General features: G+C 49.2%; 1 protein-coding gene across 7 annotated transcripts in view; it reads right to left on the reverse strand.

The window, feature by feature from the left end:
- The window catches only part of LOC140393260 (gamma-adducin-like), a 308595-nt gene extending 297089 nt beyond the window's left edge, over positions 1-11506 (reverse strand). For 5 of the 7 annotated variants that reach the window (XM_072479535.1, XM_072479538.1, XM_072479529.1 and 2 more), the window contains exon 1: positions 10465-10645. The gene's annotated coding sequence lies outside the window, so the exon portion shown is untranslated. Of the gene's footprint in view, positions 1-10464; positions 10646-11363 lie in introns of those variants that run through there. The other 2 variants (XM_072479530.1, XM_072479533.1) reach the window with 1 other exon arrangement.
- Positions 11507-18645: the final 7139 nt, after the last annotated feature.

The following is an 18645-nucleotide window of genomic DNA, read 5'->3' on the forward strand; positions in this document are numbered from 1 at the left end:
CACATTTAGTGGTTATGCAGTTCCCACTGATGGTATCAGAAAAATGAACAATAAGGATTCTTCTGATCCTCTGGTATAAATTTTCCCCTTTGGCATCCTTGAATGTCTGGAGAAATGTCCATTTTATGTCCTCCTGAGGTCCCAAAGTGGAAGACAACCAGTTAATGTTTTTAAGTGTAGTCACCTTGTTCAGTCAGTAAACACTTAGACAATGTTCACATAAAAATTCCTGACAAAAACTGATTGGAATTAACAGGCAAACAGGCACTCCAGTTTAACAGCTGGTTGAAAAGCCAGCGCCATCAACAATGCAGACCACCTTGAGTATGATATTGAAGTATCAATCTAGGTCCCAACATGGGGCTTGAAGCCACAAACCTGTCAGAACTATGTGAATTATCATTGATACAAGTTGATTTTGAAGTAGAAGTGCTTCTGGAGAATGTCCGGCTGTAAGATTGGTTGCCTTGTGCCTGAAAAGGCAGATGACAACCTGTTCTTCACTGGCAGGAGACAAAAAGATCAATGTGCTCCATTATTAAAAGGAAAATTAAAGCTTTTGCGAATTATCAAAATTTGACATTCAGTTTTCATTAATGCTGCAATGAGTGCACCCGTCCTATCCTCTTTATGCATATTTGTTTGGAACAAATTAAACTTGATTGCAGGGCTGAATCAAAAGCAACAATTTGTGCAGCCTTTGGAATTGTGAAATCCAGTCTGCATTTGGTTGCCATGGGGTTCACATGGGAAATAATATATATGTGATGACCATGCTGTGGAAGGAAACCAATCTGCATAGTCATTGTGGTTAGGGCCGGAGATTGATCAAATTTAAAGAGTCATATTTACTTTCGCCCTTTGTCCTGCTTTATTTCTTTGGATTTGCAGGTTACTAGTAATCACTTGTTAAATTACTAACTTCACTGTTGCTCAGTTGGTGGCACGCTAAACTCAAAAGTCAGAAAGTTATGGGTCCAAGTCTCGCTCCAGGACCAGAGTGAAAAAAAAAGTTGATACTTCAGTGCAGTACAGAGGAGTGCTGCATTCTCAGAGGTGCTACCTTTCAGATGAGACATTAAATGGAGGTCCTGTTTTCCCTCTCAGGAAGATCTAAAAGATCCCATGGCACTATTCAAAAGAAGAGCAGGGGTGTTATCTTAATACATTGGCCAATATTTATGCCTCAAAAGCAACATTACAAAAACATTCTGGTCATTGTCACATTGCTGTTTCAGGAGCTTGCTGTGCACAAATTGGACACTGCATTTCCTACATTGCAAATACATCTGAAATGTAGCCATCGCTATAAAGATTTTGGGACACCTTGTGTTTGTCTTATGATGAATGATGCAGATAGCAGTAATTATTTTTTTTAAAAAGCTTATGCTGTTCGAACAAAGCTCCAATCTTCTTTTGGGGGGGGGGGGGGGTGAGATCAGTAGCAAAATACCAACCATGGGAGAACTTGGAAGGGAAGGCACCTTCATATTATGCTTCATCCTTGCACATTTTAAGATCAGGGTCAAATTGGGTGGAGAAATTGCGAACAATGTTCTACCTGAGGACAGGGTGGCCAACCCTTCCATATTTTAAAAATATTGTCCTGAACCCATGGGAAATCTCCCCAGAACACTTAGTGTCCCGTATTTCCATCTGAGCCTGGTGCTGTTGACAGACTGAAAAGCTCTGATCTCGAGGGCGATGGGGCGCGAATCACTTTTTGCTGTTGCCTTCAGCTCTTTGTCACTAGATCACTCCTGCCATGAGGAGCGGGGACAGCAAGAGGGGGAGGCTCTGCAGCAGAGTGAAGGCACGATCCAGCCCAGCCAGGTAACAACAACAAAACCAGGTCAGGAGCAGCTGTGAGGGGGGTGCAGAGAACAACTACAGCCAAGATATTGAATGCTGGTGACATACAAGACTCTCCCAGCCAACTTATCTCAGCTTTCCCAGGGCCATCCACCCAACCCAAAAGAAAATAAGAGGGGAATGGCTTTAGAATTGGGACTACGAGTTGAAATCCTACATTGAAAATTAGTATGAAGCATGCTGCACAAAAGTTTCTCAATAGCACATGGTGAGTTGAGCAATAAGAAATAGCACATCATGGGAGAAAAACACAAGGCATACCCCACAGACGACTGCTTGTCAAGAGCAAGGAAACCATGCTTCTTCCCCTCCAAATATTCTTCAGAATCAGAAAAGTAATCTTCAATATATCATACAGTAAGATATGGTGGCTCATATTGCTCAATAGGCTGCTGCTTTAAACTCAGACCCCAGCTTCACTCAGATTCTACCCGTGCCAAAAATATCTTGTGGGTGGGCAAAAGCAGAGCAAATTGTCACAAACTTAGCAAATGGAGCGTTATCAGACTTGGTATCTGAAAGAGGAGGCACTGAGTCTTACCATCATGCTCTTCCCTTTCTGGTCGCAATAGACACCTCTAATAAAAGGAAATAAGAAGTACCCTATTTGTGTCGAAAAGATAGGTGTGCCCAAACTGCTAGACATTTCTGAATATCTATTTGAAGTTGCTGAGGTACTGTGGATCAATTTCTGATAGCTGTAGAAAAGGGAGGATTGGACTTCCATCAAGCTTTTCAGATGGTAATAAAACACTTTCTGGAGAAAGAAAACCCAAAGTGGGGTTAGCTGCTTGGCTCATGCAGTGATTAATGCATTCAAAGCTGGTTTATGAGAATTAAATATCGATTTAGAGGCAGTGGTGATAATCTATGGTCACTTTATCAGCAGTGCAATGCGAAAACCTCAGAGTCTGTAGAGTTTGTTAATATAGAGTGGGTGTAGATACACACCAGCTCTTTTGGAAAAGCTGTGAATCATATTTTTAAAGTGTAGTCTGCTTTGTTCTCATACTTCAGCAGCAAGGATTGTTCAAAGCATTTGAGGAAGCTCATGATGGATGAAGAGCAGCATGAAGGTGATAATGAATGTGCCAACACAAATACTGTCACCAATCTAATGTTCTGTGCAAATGTGTTTGAAGAAGACAATTTATAACCAGTCCATGGAAATATCCACACCCAAGCTGTATGATGTAATTCAGTACTTGCATATTAAGTTCTGCAGAAGATCAATGGATTGTTTATTTGGCTACCAAACAGTGTGCGAGTTCTGGCTAAGCTTTGATCACCAAAGGGTAGAAATAACAAGCAATTTAATTACTTGCATCTAGGCAACTTTGTATTTTGTAAAAAAAATGGTTTGACCTGACAACTAACAATCCATGGTTTTCCCCAAGATGTCTGAACTTGAGTGGTGAAGATCAAGTTTGGCTCCCTAGGTCTACATGATGAATATTATCATTTTTAAAAGATGTTGATCAGGACAAAATCAATTCCAGGGAAATGGAATCAATATTTAAAACAAGCAAGGATTTGACCCAACGACAGTGAAGGAACGGCAATATATTTCCATGTTAGGATCATGAGTGGCTTGGAAGGGGGACTTCCAGGTGGTGTTCCCATTATCTTCTAGATCAGGCTTGCTCAAAATATAGCCCGTGAACGCTACCCACCCCATCAGACAGGGCTGCAGGGCGTGAAGGGAGTGGCCACACAAACATGGGGAGAATGTCCAAACTTCACACGGACAGTGACCCAGAGCCAGGCTTGAACCTGGGACCTCGGCGCTGTGAGGCAGCAGTGCTAATCACTGCGCCACCCTATCTTCCCCTTGTTAATCAATTCCTTGATCCTCCCTTCCTCACTTAAAAAAAAAAATTCTCCGGGGATCAAGGAGTCCAATGCGCAACGTACAGTCTCTGTCACAGGTGGGGCAGAAGGAGGTTGGAGGAGAGGGTGCATAAGGTACCTGGGGTGCCACATGTTTCTTTCACTATTGACACTTGGCTTCAGCCTGTCTTCAGCGATGAAACTAGGTGTCCAGTTCCTCCCTGGAGGTTTTTTCTGCACTTTGGGTGGTCTTGTGCTAGGGATTCTCAGGTGCCGTTTGGGATGCTATACATTTTCCAAGAAAGGCTGTGTCCTCTTGAAATGTTTCTCTGCATTCCCGGGGAGTCGCTTGCCATGTCAGAGTAGAGCACTTGTTTTGGGTGTCTCATGTCAGGCCTGCAGATGTGGCCCATCCTGCCCAGTGGAGCTGATGAGTTTGGTCAATGCTTTGACACTGAGGATGCAGAGCACCTATCCTGTCAATGGATGTCAAGATCTTGGAGGTGACACTGGTGGTAATTTTCCAGGATTTTGACGTGCCTGCTGTACATAGACGACGAGCCACATATGAGAGCCGGTTGCGTTTGGTGCTGGGTCTTCAAACACCCATCTTCAGATAACAGAAGGCGGTGCTGAAACTTGCCAATTTCTGCCCTTAGAATCCCAAGGCATAGAAAGTGGCCCATGTTGTCCAAGGCCTTGATAACTGGTGGAGGGTAGTGCTGTGGCAGGGGTAAGTTGGTAGCAGACCTTTTTCTTAAGGATGTTTACTGTATGGCCTATGCTCTCATTCGTCTCAGGGAAGGTGTTGACAGTGGCTTGGAGCTTTATTAGCGTCTCAAGTAGGCTTACATTAACACTGCAATGAAGTTACTGTGAAAAGCCCCATGGCTCCACATTCCGCTGCCTGTTCGGGTACACGGAGGGAATTCAGAATGTCCAAATTGGATTGGTTTATCGTCACGTGTACCGAGGTACAGTAAAAAGTATTTTTCTGTTATCAGCTCAACACATCATGAAGTACATGAAAATAAAAAATAAAATACATAATAAGGCAACACAAGGTACACAATGTAACTACATAAACACCGGCATCGGGTGAAGCATACAGGGGTGTAGTGTTAATCGGGTCAGTCCATAAGAGGGTCGTTTAGGAGTCTGGTAACAGCGGGGAAGAAGCTGTTTTTGAGTCTGTTCGTGCGTGTTCTCAGACTTTTGTATCTCATGCCCGATGGAAGAAGTTGAAGAGTGAGTAAGCCAGGTGGGAGGGGTCTTTGATTATGCTGCCCGGGAGGTGTAGATGGAGTCAATGGATGGGCGGCAGATGTGTGTGATGGATTGGGCTGTGTTCATGACTCTGAAGTTTCTTGTCACCTTGGGCCGAGCAATTGCCATACCATGCTGTCATTAACATCGATTAACATAGAACTTACAGTGCAGAAGGAAGCCATTCGGCCCATCTAGACTGCAACAGCTCTCGGAAAGAGCACCCTACCCAAGGTCAACACCTCCACCCGATCGCCATAACCCAGTAACCCCACCCAACACTAAGGGCAATTTTGGACACTAAGGGCAATTTAACATGGCCAATCCACCTAACCTGCACATCTTTGGACTGTGGGAGGAAACCGGAGCACCCGGAGGAAACCCACGCACACACGGGGAGGATGTGCAGACTCCGCACAGACAGTGACCCAAGCCGGAATCGAACATGGGACCCTGGAGCTGTGAAGCAATTGTGCTATCCACAATGCTACCGTGCAGCCAGATAGGATGCTTTCTGTGGTAAATTACCTAGCAGCACTTCTTTTGGGACTTGTGGGAGGAAACTGGAGCACCCGGCGGTAACCCACGCAGACACAGGGAGAACGGGCAGACTCCGCTCAAACTGTGACCAAAGCCGGGAATCGAACATGGGACCCTGCGCTGTGAAGCAACAGTGCTAACCACTGTGCTACCATGCCGCCTTGTTCAATGATAGAGGATGGGAAGACCCTGGATCTGGCTTGCAGGTGGTGGGAGGTTGAACAGAATCCTGTTTGTTCTGCAGTTTTGTTCCCAGTTTGACACCACTCCAGCAGCGAGCTTGCTGAGGATGAGATTAAGCATTGCAGCTAGGAAGATAAAGAGCATCGGTGCAATGACGTAGCCTTTAGTATAAAGGTGAATCAAGTCTGTGGATCGGGTCCATGGATCACGGCTTTGCATGCCATTGTGGAGCAGGCAGAGGATGGTGACAAACCTTTGAGGCAGCCAAAATGGAGGACGGCTCCATAATCCCTCATGGTTGACAGTGTCAAAGGCCTTTGCAAGGTTAAAGGCAGCTGCAAAAGGGTTATACATTTCCAATATGTTATAGTTGGCGCATCACAGGAGAGCAAAACAAATGCTTGTCCTCACCCTCAAAGTGGAAGTAGTGGCAGCACAGTGGTTAGCACCACTGCTTCACAGGCCAGGGACCCAGGGTCAATTCCGGCCTCAGGTGACTGTGTGGAGTTTGCACATTCTCCCCGTGACTGCGTGGGTTTCCTCTAGGCGCTCCGGTTTCCTCCCACAGTCCAAAGACGTGCATGTTAGGTGGATTGGCCATGCTAAATTGCCCCTTACTGTCCAGGGATGTGTACGTTAGGTTAAGGGTTATGGGAATAGGGTGGGGAAGTGGGTTTGGGTGGAGTGCTCTTTCAGAGGACGGGTACAGACTCGATAGGTCGAATGGCTTCCTTCTGCACTGTAGGGATTCTAGGGTTCTATAAGAAACAATTAAACCACCACTTGGAACACAAGATACCCCAGTCTCAAAGATCACAAAGACTAGCTATGTACCTCCCATAGGCCAGATCACAATGAAACATGACTTCTTCCAAACACATCATAGCAGGTGGCTACATTGTCACATGCCAAAATGGTAAATTTTGTTGCATCACGTGCACAGAGAATAATCACCAGATAACAGCTTCAAAACTTCAACAACTTTTCTACATTAGGCACATAGCATACCGAAGCATAAGCATACTGAAGCATAAATAAGGCAATCAGCCAGGTCACAAAACCAGATGTTCAATGTCAAAGTATTACATTATAGGTACCATTCTCTTCCTTTATGAGGGCAGATGTGCTCGTTCAATCCCAGTGCACTTTGAGAGAAGCTCAAATAAGCAGCAAACAACAGGACCAGAAGCACTTGTAATTAATAACATAATTGCAGCTCTCGCTACCGCACAATGCAGGAGAAAAAGGTGAAATAAATGTTGAAGTATGGAAGGCAAATGTCACCGTGTGCCTGGTTCTTCTTAAAATGTGACTTAAGTTTGAACATACTCCACAAAACAAGCCTGGGGGTTAACTGGGAGATTTCTCCAAGGGGGAGATGATCACGCGAAGCTCAATAAACCGTTAGCACCGTTGCTTCACAGCTCCAGGGTCCCAGGTTCAATCCCCGGCTTGGATCACTGTCTGTGTGGAGTCTGCATATTCTCCCAGTGTCCGAGTGGGTTTCCTCCGGGCGCTCCGGGAGATTCCTCCGGGCGCTCCGGGAGATTCCTCCGGGCGCTCCGGGAGATTCCTCCGGGCGCTCCGGGAGATTCCTCCGGGCGCTCCGGGAGATTCCTCCGGGCGCTCCGGGAGATTCCTCCGGGCGCTCCGGGAGATTCCTCCGGGCGCTCCGGGAGATTCCTCCGGGCGCTCCGGGAGATTCCTCCGGGCGCTCCGGGAGATTCCTCCGGGCGCTCCGGGAGATTCCTCCGGGCGCTCCGGGAGATTCCTCCGGGCGCTCCGGGAGATTCCTCCGGGCGCTCCGGGAGATTCCTCCGGGCGCTCCGGGAGATTCCTCCGGGCGCTCCGGGAGATTCCTCCGGGCGCTCCGGGAGATTCCTCCGGGCGCTCCGGGAGATTCCTCCGGGCGCTCCGGGAGATTCCTCCGGGCGCTCCGGGAGATTCCTCCGGGCGCTCCGGGAGATTCCTCCGGGCGCTCCGGGAGATTCCTCCGGGCGCTCCGGGAGATTCCTCCGGGCGCTCCGGGAGATTCCTCCGGGCGCTCCGGGAGATTCCTCCGGGCGCTCCGGGAGATTCCTCCGGGCGCTCCGGGAGATTCCTCCGGGCGCTCCGGGAGATTCCTCCGGGCGCTCCGGGAGATTCCTCCGGGCGCTCCGGGAGATTCCTCCGGGCGCTCCGGGAGATTCCTCCGGGCGCTCCGGGAGATTCCTCCGGGCGCTCCGGGAGATTCCTCCGGGCGCTCCGGGAGATTCCTCCGGGCGCTCCGGGAGATTCCTCCGGGCGCTCCGGGAGATTCCTCCGGGCGCTCCGGGAGATTCCTCCGGGCGCTCCGGGAGATTCCTCCGGGCGCTCCGGGAGATTCCTCCGGGCGCTCCGGGAGATTCCTCCGGGCGCTCCGGGAGATTCCTCCGGGCGCTCCGGGAGATTCCTCCGGGCGCTCCGGGAGATTCCTCCGGGCGCTCCGGGAGATTCCTCCGGGCGCTCCGGGAGATTCCTCCAGGAGATTGCTCCGGGAGATTGCTCCGGGAGATTGCTCCGGGAGATTGCTCCGGGAGATTCCTCCGGGAGATTCCTCCGGGAGATTCCTCCGGGAGATTCCTCCGGGTGCTCCGGGAGATTCCTCCGGGTGCTCCGGGAGTTTCCTCCCACAGTCCAAAGATCAAAGATGTGCAGGTTAGGTGGATTGGCCACGCTAAATTGTCCTTCAGTGTCCAAAAAAGGTTAAGTGGGGTTACTGGTATAGGGTGAAAGCGTGGGCTTAGGTAGGGTGCTCTTTCCAGGGCCGGTGCAGATTTGATTGTCCGAATGGCCCCCTTCTGCAATGTAGATTCTATGATTTGCTGCTAAGTCTACTGTCTAAGCCAAAACACCTCTAGCCCATAAAGTTTTCCCAACTGGACCACTTAACCCATCAATAACAGGAGTTGGAATACAAAACGTTGTTACTATTTACCAGGTTCCATCTGCTGTATTAATTAATCCCTCTTGGAAAGTCCATTTACAGGGCAGACCTGAAGTCAGTCCAAAATCCTCTGCGATCAGCGATTAAAAAGGTTTGTGGTTTTTTTTAAAAACACGAATCTCAACGAACAGATTTCGGTCATTTGAATTCCGTCCACCCTCAAAGGCACCAAGTGGGGGAAGCTCCCAACAGCCACAATCAGCGAGAACCAGGCAACACACCCCTTCACCCCCCCCACCCCAGGGAAATTCGCTGGCCGAGCGCGGGCACAACGAACAAATATCACCGGGAGCCGCTCGTTAGGGCTGAGTTCAGACTGGACGCCGCATCAAATCAGCGGGCAAGAGGGCGGGCGGGCAAGAGGGAGAGCGGGCGGGCGGGCAAGAGGGAGAGCGGGCGGGCGGGCAAGAGGGAGGGCGGGCAAGAGGGAGGGAGGGCGGGCAAGAGGGAGGGTGGGCAAGAGGGAGGGCGGGCGGGCAAGAGGGAGGGAGGGCGGGCGGGCAAGAGGGAGGGAGGGCGGGCGGGCAAGAGGGAGGGCGGGCGGGCAAGAGGGAGGGCGGGCGGGCGGGCAAGAGGGAGCGCGGGCGGGCGGGCGAGAGGGAGAGCGGGCGAGAGGGAGAGCGGGTGGGCGAGAGGGAGAGCGGGCGGGCGGGCAAGAGGGAGAGCGGGCGGGCGGGCAAGAGGGAGAGCGGGCAAGAGGGCGGGCGGGCGGGCAAGAGGGCAGGCGGGCGGGCAAGAGGGAGAGGGAGAGCGGGCGGGCAAGAGGGAGAGGGAGAGCGGGCGGGCAAGAGGGAGAGGGAGCGGGCAAGAGGGAGAGGGAGAGCGGGCGGGCAAGAGGGAGAGGGAGAGCGGGCGGGCAAGAGGGAGAGCGGGCGGGCGGGCAAGAGGGAGAGCGGGCGGGCGGGCAAGAGGGAGAGCGGGCGGGCGGGCAAGAGGGAGAGCGGGCGGGCGGGCGGGCAAGAGGGAGAGCGGGCGGGCAAGAGGGAGAGCGGGCGGGCGGGCAAGAGGGAGAGCGGGCGGGCGGGCAAGAGGGAGAGCGGGCGGGCGGGCAAGAGGGAGAGCGGGCGGGCGGGCAAGAGGGAGAGCGGGCGGGCGGGCAAGAGGGAGAGCGGGCGGGCGGGCAAGAGGGAGAGCGGGCGGGCGGGCAAGAGGGAGAGCGGGCGGGCGGGCAAGAGGGAGAGCGGGCGGGCGGGCAAGAGGGAGAGCGGGCGGGCGGGCAAGAGGGAGAGCGGGCGGGCGGGCAAGAGGGAGAGCGGGCGGGCGGGCAAGAGGGAGAGCGGGCGGGCGGGCAAGAGGGAGAGCGGGCGGGCGGGCAAGAGGGAGAGCGGGCGGGCGGGCAAGAGGGAGAGCGGGCGGGCGGGCAAGAGGGAGAGCGGGCGGGCGGGCAAGAGGGAGAGCGGGCAAGAGGGAGAGCGGGCAAGAGGGAGAGCGGGCGGGCGGGCAAGAGGGAGAGCGGGCGGGCGGGCAAGAGGGAGAGCGGGCGGGCGGGCAAGAGGGAGAGCGGGCGGGCGGGCAAGAGGGAGAGCGGGCGGGCAAGAGGGAGAGCGGGCGGGCGGGCAGGCAAGAGGGAGAGCGGGCGGGCATCGCAAGAGTGGCGCGACCGAAGAAATGCGATAAAACACACCCACACACATTTAATCAGGAGGAAAAGAGAAACGCGTCGGATGCCTCTGGAGCAAAACCTTCCCAGTTTGTAAAAAGCAAGGGACTGATTTTTTTTTTGTCCGTATTTAAAAGACCAAATGAATCCTGTGAGAGGAGGGGAAGAAATGGGGGGCGGGAGGAGAGAAAAAGAGGGGAATCCGTACCTCTTGTTAAGTCCTTCTTCCACCCGCAACGCGCCCTTAGAAGCATTCCGTTGGCTTTAAATCACCTCCGCCTCCCCCTCAGGATGGGCTCCAACAAGTTGACTGGGGGAAAGGACGCGGCCGACACAGACAGACACAACGCCCGGTCCAGGCCGAGCCACTGCGCCTGCGCACCGCCCTCGCGCCCCCGGGGGGGGGGGGGGGGGGGGGGGGGGGGAAACCAGGGCTTCCGTCGCGAGATCGAACACTCCCGCGGGGGCGGTTTAAAAACAAACGGTTAACGTCTGTCCTCCGCTCTCGCCCCACCGCATCTCCGTAAACACTTCGGACAAGCTGCGTGCACGGTGAGCCTTACCCCCACGTTGCATGGAGGGGAAATTCCCGCCGTAGTCAATTCCGACTCGTTTTTATTTAAGGACACGTTTTAAAAGGGACGTGCGACAATTTAGGTCCTGCATTTAAAAAAACAAATGCCCGCCGCGCCCGCAAAACAGTGTGAAGTAAACACACGACAATCGAGCGTTTTGGTTGCTTTTTAAAAATCAACCTCCCGAGGCATGCTTCATTCAAAAGCCCCTGGCGGCGAATAGCACATAATTTTAAAGAAAGGGGCGGGGGCGACTTACGGACAAACTTAAAAAGAATCGAGCGTTATTTAATTTATTTTTCAAACGAGTCTTTAACCGACACCCGATTGCCAGTTAAATTCCTCCCCCCCCCTGAGGGAGGGAGATGTGACCACCCAGCTGTGGTTAACAGTAAAGCCCCCTCCCCTCTCCTCCTCCCTCATAAATCCTCCGTCCTTCGACACATTTCAGCGTTAACCAGAAATCAGGCGCATGTTTGCAAGAAAACCAAATTGGGGCTCGCCTGAGTTTAAACCCCAATCGATTCCTTACCTTTATCCTCCTGAGGTGTGCCTCTGTGGGGTGTTTTTTTTTTTGGGGGGGTTGGTGTGATCTGTTTTTCTTAACTGTCCTACGTGCAGTAGCTGATCAAGCCTCCCCTCCTCTCCAGCGTTGACCAGCTTCAATTGGTGCAGAGATTTTACTACTCTGTTAGCAGCACTTATCATGTGGTCAATAGCTGGAAGACTGCAGTATTACAAGGCGTGAAATAACAATGAGAAACGGTGTGGGGGCTAATGCGAGGGTCTATTTTTGCAACAACAAAAAAAAATGAAAGTTTGTCTGGCGACACTAATAATAATCTTTATTGTCACAAGTAGTCTTACATTAACACTGCAATGCAGTTTGTGAAAATCCCCTAGTCGCCACATTCCGGAGCCTGTTCGGGTACACGGAGGGAGAATTCAGAATGTCCAATTCACCTAACCGCACGTCTTTCGGGACTTGTGGGAGGAAACCGCAGCACCCGGAGAAAACCCAGGCAGACACGGGGAAAACGTGCAGACTCCAGACAGACAGTGACCCAAGCGGGAATCGAACATGGGATTCTGGTGCTGTGAAGCAACAGTGCTAACCACTGTGCTGCCCTAGGGCCCGGAGTGGGGCGATTAAATGTGCGTGTACCATTTTCAGCTCTTCCCAGAAAGCGGTGAGGACACTGCAATAAGCAGAACCACGAACAGTTAACAGTGTGCTCTTCAAAACTGCTGCAACACTCTCTCCCTGTGCGGTTACAAACGTGCTTGCCAGCATTGTTGACCCCAAATGTGGACTGGGTGGGGACCGCACAATGGGAGAATTTTAGTGAGCTCTGCAGTGAATTGGGTGGGAGGGGGAGGAGTGGTATCTGCTACAGTTGCAACACACAAAGGAGACCAAAAAACTTCAAGCTATGTGTTGAACGCCAAAAAAAAATTATCACAATTAATTAAAACAAAAAGGCAGGATAAATAGCTGGGATAAAATTGGGAGTTGTTAGAAAAAAATGTTGCCAGTTAGCAAGTACATTTTGGTGTGGATATACTCTGTACCCCAAAATTTGACTCTACCCCCACCCCTTAGAAGAAAAAGCAACAGATATTCACTGCACCCCCAAATTAAAGCTTACCGGTAGTTTTATTTTGCTTTGCAACATGACTACTAACCCAAGTATGCCTATTAACCTACTAATTTTAAACCTGCAGTATTATTACCATTTGTGTTGTGCTCAATTCTGAAGCACACACCCAAAGTAGAAAAATTATTAAGCGCTCTCTCACATTAGCACTACCCTTTTTCAGCAATCATTTCTTTCCTTTACAGAGTTTTTCAGAACAATATGATCAGAAATTCCAGCTGATTATTTAAGACAGACATCTGCACAGCTGAATATTTTCACACTATGCTTTTTGTTTACTTCAGAGCACTAAAGTACTGACTATCTGTGCAACAGCTTCCTGCAATTACACGGCTAAAATCAACTTCATTATACGAGTGCAAACTTACTTTTAAGATTTTGACACCAATATAAGGCAGTTGGTTTTTTAGATTGTAAATTTCTCAATCACGTGCACAAATGTCAGTCTCCAACAATGGAGTGAAATAAGAACCCAATAAAAGTGTCCTTCAACGACTAAGAATTAAAAATAAATCTTGAACTACAGTTGTTGTTGGCAAGACTGAACCTTGCTTGTCTTGAAAATATGTCACAACTTGTGCCTGACAGCTCCTCACCCCACTTCCTTAAGGACTCCATTCCGTTCTCCCAGTTTCTCTGCCTCTGTTGCATCATTGCAGCACGGTAGCCTTGTGGATAGCACAATTGCTTCACAGCTCCAGGGTCCCAGGTTCGATTCCGGCTTGGGTCACTGTCTGTGCGGAGTCTGCACATCCTCCCAGTGTGTGCGTGGGTTTCCTCCGGGTGGTCCGGTTTCCTCCCACAGTCCAAAGATGTGCAGGTTAGGTGGATTGGCCATGATAAATTGCCCTTAGTGTCCAAAATTGCCCTTAGTGTTGGGTGGGGTTACTGGGTTATGGGGATAGGGTGGCGGTGTTGACCTTGGGTAGGGTGCTCTTTCCAAGAGCCGGTGCAGACTCGATGGGCCGAATGGCCTCCTTCTGCACTGTAAATACTATGATAATCTATGATTTCCAATGATGCCACCTTTGAAAATGGCATTTCTGACATCTCTTCCTTTTCCCCTAAATGAGGTTCCCCCACCATGATGACAGAGCACTCAACCAGGTTCAACCCATTTCCCACTTTTCTGCCCCTTCATCTCCCTCTCAAAACCATGATAGGGATCCCTTGTCACCCAACAGCCGCCACGTTCACATTGTACACCATTTCTTACAGCTCCAGCAAAATGGCACTACAAAACATAGCTTCATCTCATTCACCCATTAGCATTCTGCAGGGGAACCGCTCCCTCCATGTCACCCTGGTCCATCACCCTCAACTCCTCATCCCCTTTCCAAGGCACCTTACTTGCAAACAAAGAAGGTTTAACACCTGCCCCTTTCTCTCCTCTGTCCTCATTGTTCAAGACCCCAAAACACTCCTTTCAGATTAAGCAGTATTTCACTTGCGCTTCTTTCAATTTGATCTACTGTATTTGCTGCTCCCAGTGTGGTTTCCTCTACATTGGGGCGACTAATTGTAGATTGGCTTTTCAGGACACTTCTGCTTAGTCCATATGCATGACTCTCAACCTTCCTGTTGCTTGCCATTTCAACTCAGCATCTTACTCTAATGCCCACTTGTCTGTCCTTGGCTTGCTGTAATGCTCCAGTGAAGCCCAATGCAAATTGGAGGAGGAGCACCTCCTTCCGATTAGGCAAGGTACAGCCCTTGCTCCTCCTTCTTTACTCCTATTCTTAGCCCAAATATATTTTGTTCCAACGCCCTCCCCCGCTGGACCATTTGCATTCGCTAAGCACTGAACTTTGTTTGCCTATTAACACATTCTGTCATCTTACTTTTATGCCACTAGGAGAACCTTCTATGTTCCTCCACACTGCCATCAACATTTCCTCTGACTCTGCCAACAAATCTTAGTTGCAATCTCTCCTAGCTCCCACCTATCAGTGACGTACTCTGCTCCAGCTGCTCTACCCCATCTTGTACAGTATATAATCAATCACATGTCTCCCTCTCTTTAGCTCTGAAGAAGAGTCATACAGACTCAAAATGTTAACTCTGATTCTCTCTTCACAGATGCTGCCAGACCTGCTGAGTTTTTCAGTATTTTCTGTTTTTATTTCTTATAATGGTGTTAGGTAGCAAATTTTGAGATATTGACCAAGTGGTGAGAAAGGAATTATGATATTTGTCCAAGTTAAAATGGTGTATGACTGAGCAACTTTTTAAAAATAAATTTAGAGTACCCAATTCATTTTTCCAATTAAGGGACAATTTAGCGTGGCCAATCCACCTACCCTGCACATCTTTGGGTTGTGGGAGCAAAACCCACACAAACATGGGGAATGACTGAGCAACTTTAATGTGTTCCTACGATCTTGCTTAATGCTAGAGTTTATAAGGCTCTCAAGTGCTGTTCAAGTAAGCTTGGTTTAAGGTTGCTTTGCATAGTAAATGCTATAGATGCAGCATGCCACTGGTGGAGGCCATGAATATTCAATCTATTAGAAAGGATGGAAATGCAATGGGTAACTCTGATCTGGATGATATTGAGATTCTTGAGCACTGTTGTAGTCACAGCCATGAAGGAGAATGTTGTGTTCTATTGCACTTCTGATTTGACCCATGTATTCAACAAAAAGATTCTGAGGGGTGAACCCATAATGACAGGGTACTCAGCACCAGTCCTGCCCATGCTGCGGTCGTGTTGCTATAACTGGCCTAGTTCAGTTTTTCGTCAGTAGTGACTCTCAAGATGTTGGTGGGGTCCTGACGATGCTTGTGCCATTGAAGTTCAGGTCAAGGTAATTTGTCTTTTTCATGTTTGAGATGTACCAACAATCTGCCATTATTCAGCATATGGGGCAATATCTCATCAATAGTCAGTGCACTGAGGAGCGGTGGAGCAAAAATGTTGAATTAAACTTCATTCCCTTGTATGTAGCCTGAGCATAATTGAGAAAGTGAACACAGAAATAGGTGTAATCAGAAGTATACTTGGCTTGCTAAAGGAAATCTAATCTCCCTTTTATATTTTCTTTCATTTAGAAGCTACCATTACCATTACAACAAAGACCTTTTTTCCCCATCAGCATTCATTGAGTTTTATCTTCATCCAACGTGATCCTCTATCCCATTTTAACTCTCCACTAAAGGTGTAGATTTATTGATTTCTGTTTGAATATGTAGGTAAATAGACTGCCTAATATGACATACAGCCATGAATACTAAAATAGTCCTAAGTTTCATCCATGGTTAGTGAATAATTTTCTTGCCCATATGAAGACCGACTGGGGCTGGTTTAGCACTGTGGGCTAAACAGCTAGCTTGTAAAGCAGAACAAGGCCAGCAGCATGGGTTCAATTGCCGTATCAGCCTCCCCGAACAGGTGCCGGAATGTGGTGACTAGGGGCTTTTCACAGTAACTTCATTTGAAGCCTACTTGTGATAATAAACAATTTTCATTTCAAGTACTCGGGTGCAATTTCTCTGGTATTCAATTTTGGGTAGCTTCACAGCTGTGCCCTAATCCCGTCCACACACGTTCTTTCTAGAATTAGATAACTATCTGATGCTTCCCCCCCCCCCCCCCCCACCCCCCCCCCCTCTCCGCACCCTCCCCTCAGCTTGGTTGCAGGAACTCTGCTTACTTCCTAGCTGAGATCAAATAAAGCTCTCCTGAACATGGCCTATTCAGTTGTCTTCACTGAATTTACCCTCCTAGCCACCAAGGAATTTTGCTTTGCACAATTTATAATACTTGCTTACATTAGGTGTACATGTGTAACTTTTTGGCATCACATGTTCAATTTAATTAACAATCAGTATTTTTCACTGGAAGAGTATACCTGAATTTTTCATAGAATTTACAGTGCAGAAGGAGGCCATTCGGCCCATCGAGTCTGCACCGGCTCTTGGAAAGAGCTTCCCCCCCAAGGTCCACACCTCCACCCTATCCCCATAACCCAGTAACCCCACCCAACACTAAGGGCAATTTTGGACACTAAGGGCAATTTATCATGGCCAATCCACCTAACCTGCACATCTTTGGACTGTGGGAGGAAACCGGACCACCCGGAGGAAACCCACGCACACATGGGGAGGATGTGCAGACTCCGCACAGACAGTGACCCAAGCCGGAATTGAACTTGGAACCCTGGAGCTGTGAAGCAATTGTGCTATCCACAATGCTACCGTGTTGAATATTAGTGTGTTCAAAATTTACTCTGATAAAATGTCTTTTTGTAAATTATCCCTTTGTCCTTAAACCCAAGATGTATAAATTGTTCATGATTTGTAAAGCATAAATTCTTTACACATGATTTTAACCAAATAGGTTTTTGGCAGGGGCAGTTTTTGAATTGTAGAAGAAGACTAAGTGGTGCATTATGTCTATCAATGGATTTTAACTGGACTTTGTCAGTCTTTTATGACAGCCATCAAAGTATAAGTAGAAAATTAGTGGGCACGACTCAGTGGCCTCGTTTCGCTTGAGCGAGACGAGGCCGGTGAATAGCGGGAGAGGCCAAAAATGAGAATCGCGCTAGTTGCAATGCAACCGGCCCACTCCTGTTGAAGAAATTGTGATTCCGTCATAGTGTAGCGAGAAACCAATAATCACCACTTAAGCCCTATTCCCATACAATTAACGGGAGCCACCGCATATCCAACGGACTGAGCCCCTGCTGCCCCTGCGTCATCTGGCTCTGCTAGCCATGGCGGCTCCCCAATGTCTGCACCATGGTGTTGACGCCCTTGGTGATGCTCCTGTTGCTATCTTTTAGTGGCTATAAATATGGCGGTTAATAAGGCCGCCTTTCTTAATCTTAATTATGAATATGCTTTCAGAGTCTTCCTCTGTCTTCTGGTGTTTTGGATTTCCTGTGGACACAAGCATAATATCTGTTATTACCTTGTTTAATATCTTGTATGTCTGTCTGTCTCTCCTTTTATCATCAATTGCCCATTAGAATTGTCACCATATGTGACTCCCTCTTTTTTTTAAACCAAATATTTTTGGGGACAAGACATCCGAAAAAGAAAATACTGTCACAGTGCGAGCAGTCTCGCAGCCTGTGTTGTCGATGCGCTGAGTGGGCGGACAATTTCTCCGTCCAGCAGCAAATCGTTTCACCCAAGTGTTTGAAGATGTAAATAGCATGTGGGGATAGCGACCTAAGGGTTGCCGGAAAGCAAAAAAACTTGTGGCAAAGAGCATTCTTTAAACCACATCCTAAGAAACAGTAAAAGAGTTTTGAAATAAAAGCTCCGAATGGGGTGTGTATGGGCCGCGGCGGGCAAGAATGGGTGGAATCCCGGGGTAGGGCGGTGACCAGTGCCGTAGGTGCACTACCCGAGCCTAGCTGACCAGATGGTCCTCAGGCAGGGCGGAGATCAGTGCCGTCACTCCACTGCCTGGGTGACCGGACAAGAACGGAAAGAATTTGTGTTCATCGTGGATAAACTGGTTCTTATGATTGCCATCGAATTAGAAGAGTAGTTATGACTGTATAAACTGGTGTCTGCTGATAAACGTGTTCCTTTAACTGCCATGTGGCGTCAAAAGAGTAGTTGTGACTGCATCAAAATTTGGCATGGGGCCATGAATAAACTATCAAAGGGTCGTACACAATACAAACATTCAATATGTAACATATCAAACTAAAATAACAAAGCGGGCAGGCTCCATCAGAAAGAAGGACACCGTAAATCTCAAGTGGTTCCTTTTTCTCATCATCTGGACACCTCATTGTTCCATTGTAAAAAGAGTCGCAAAGGGGCTAGCCTAGTGGGAGTCAGACTCTGAGTCATCTTCTCCCGGTTACCAAACTCGTGACTGGAGTAGCTGAGCCAACGCGGCCTGGGCCGATGTGGGGTCCATTTCATCGTTGCGGATGAGTCTGTAGGAATTGTCGCGGTGCCAATGCTTAGTGTCTAGGGTGGAGGCGATAGGGGGCAATCCATCGTCACCGGGCGGTGGGTCCGGTTCAGGGGCTTTTACATAAGTGGTCTCGTAGGGGTCAAACTGTTCAGAGTTGCTGGGAGTGAGGCCTGGTGCAGAATTTATATCGTGTGGCGGTTCCATGAGGTCTGACGTATCAGAGCTGTCGCTGTCGGTGCTGATCGAATGAAGGGAGAGTCGGAGTCGTGTGT

This window comes from Scyliorhinus torazame, chromosome 16, assembly GCF_047496885.1.
Source record: "Scyliorhinus torazame isolate Kashiwa2021f chromosome 16, sScyTor2.1, whole genome shotgun sequence".
Classification (NCBI taxonomy): Eukaryota; Metazoa; Chordata; class Chondrichthyes; order Carcharhiniformes; family Scyliorhinidae; genus Scyliorhinus; species Scyliorhinus torazame.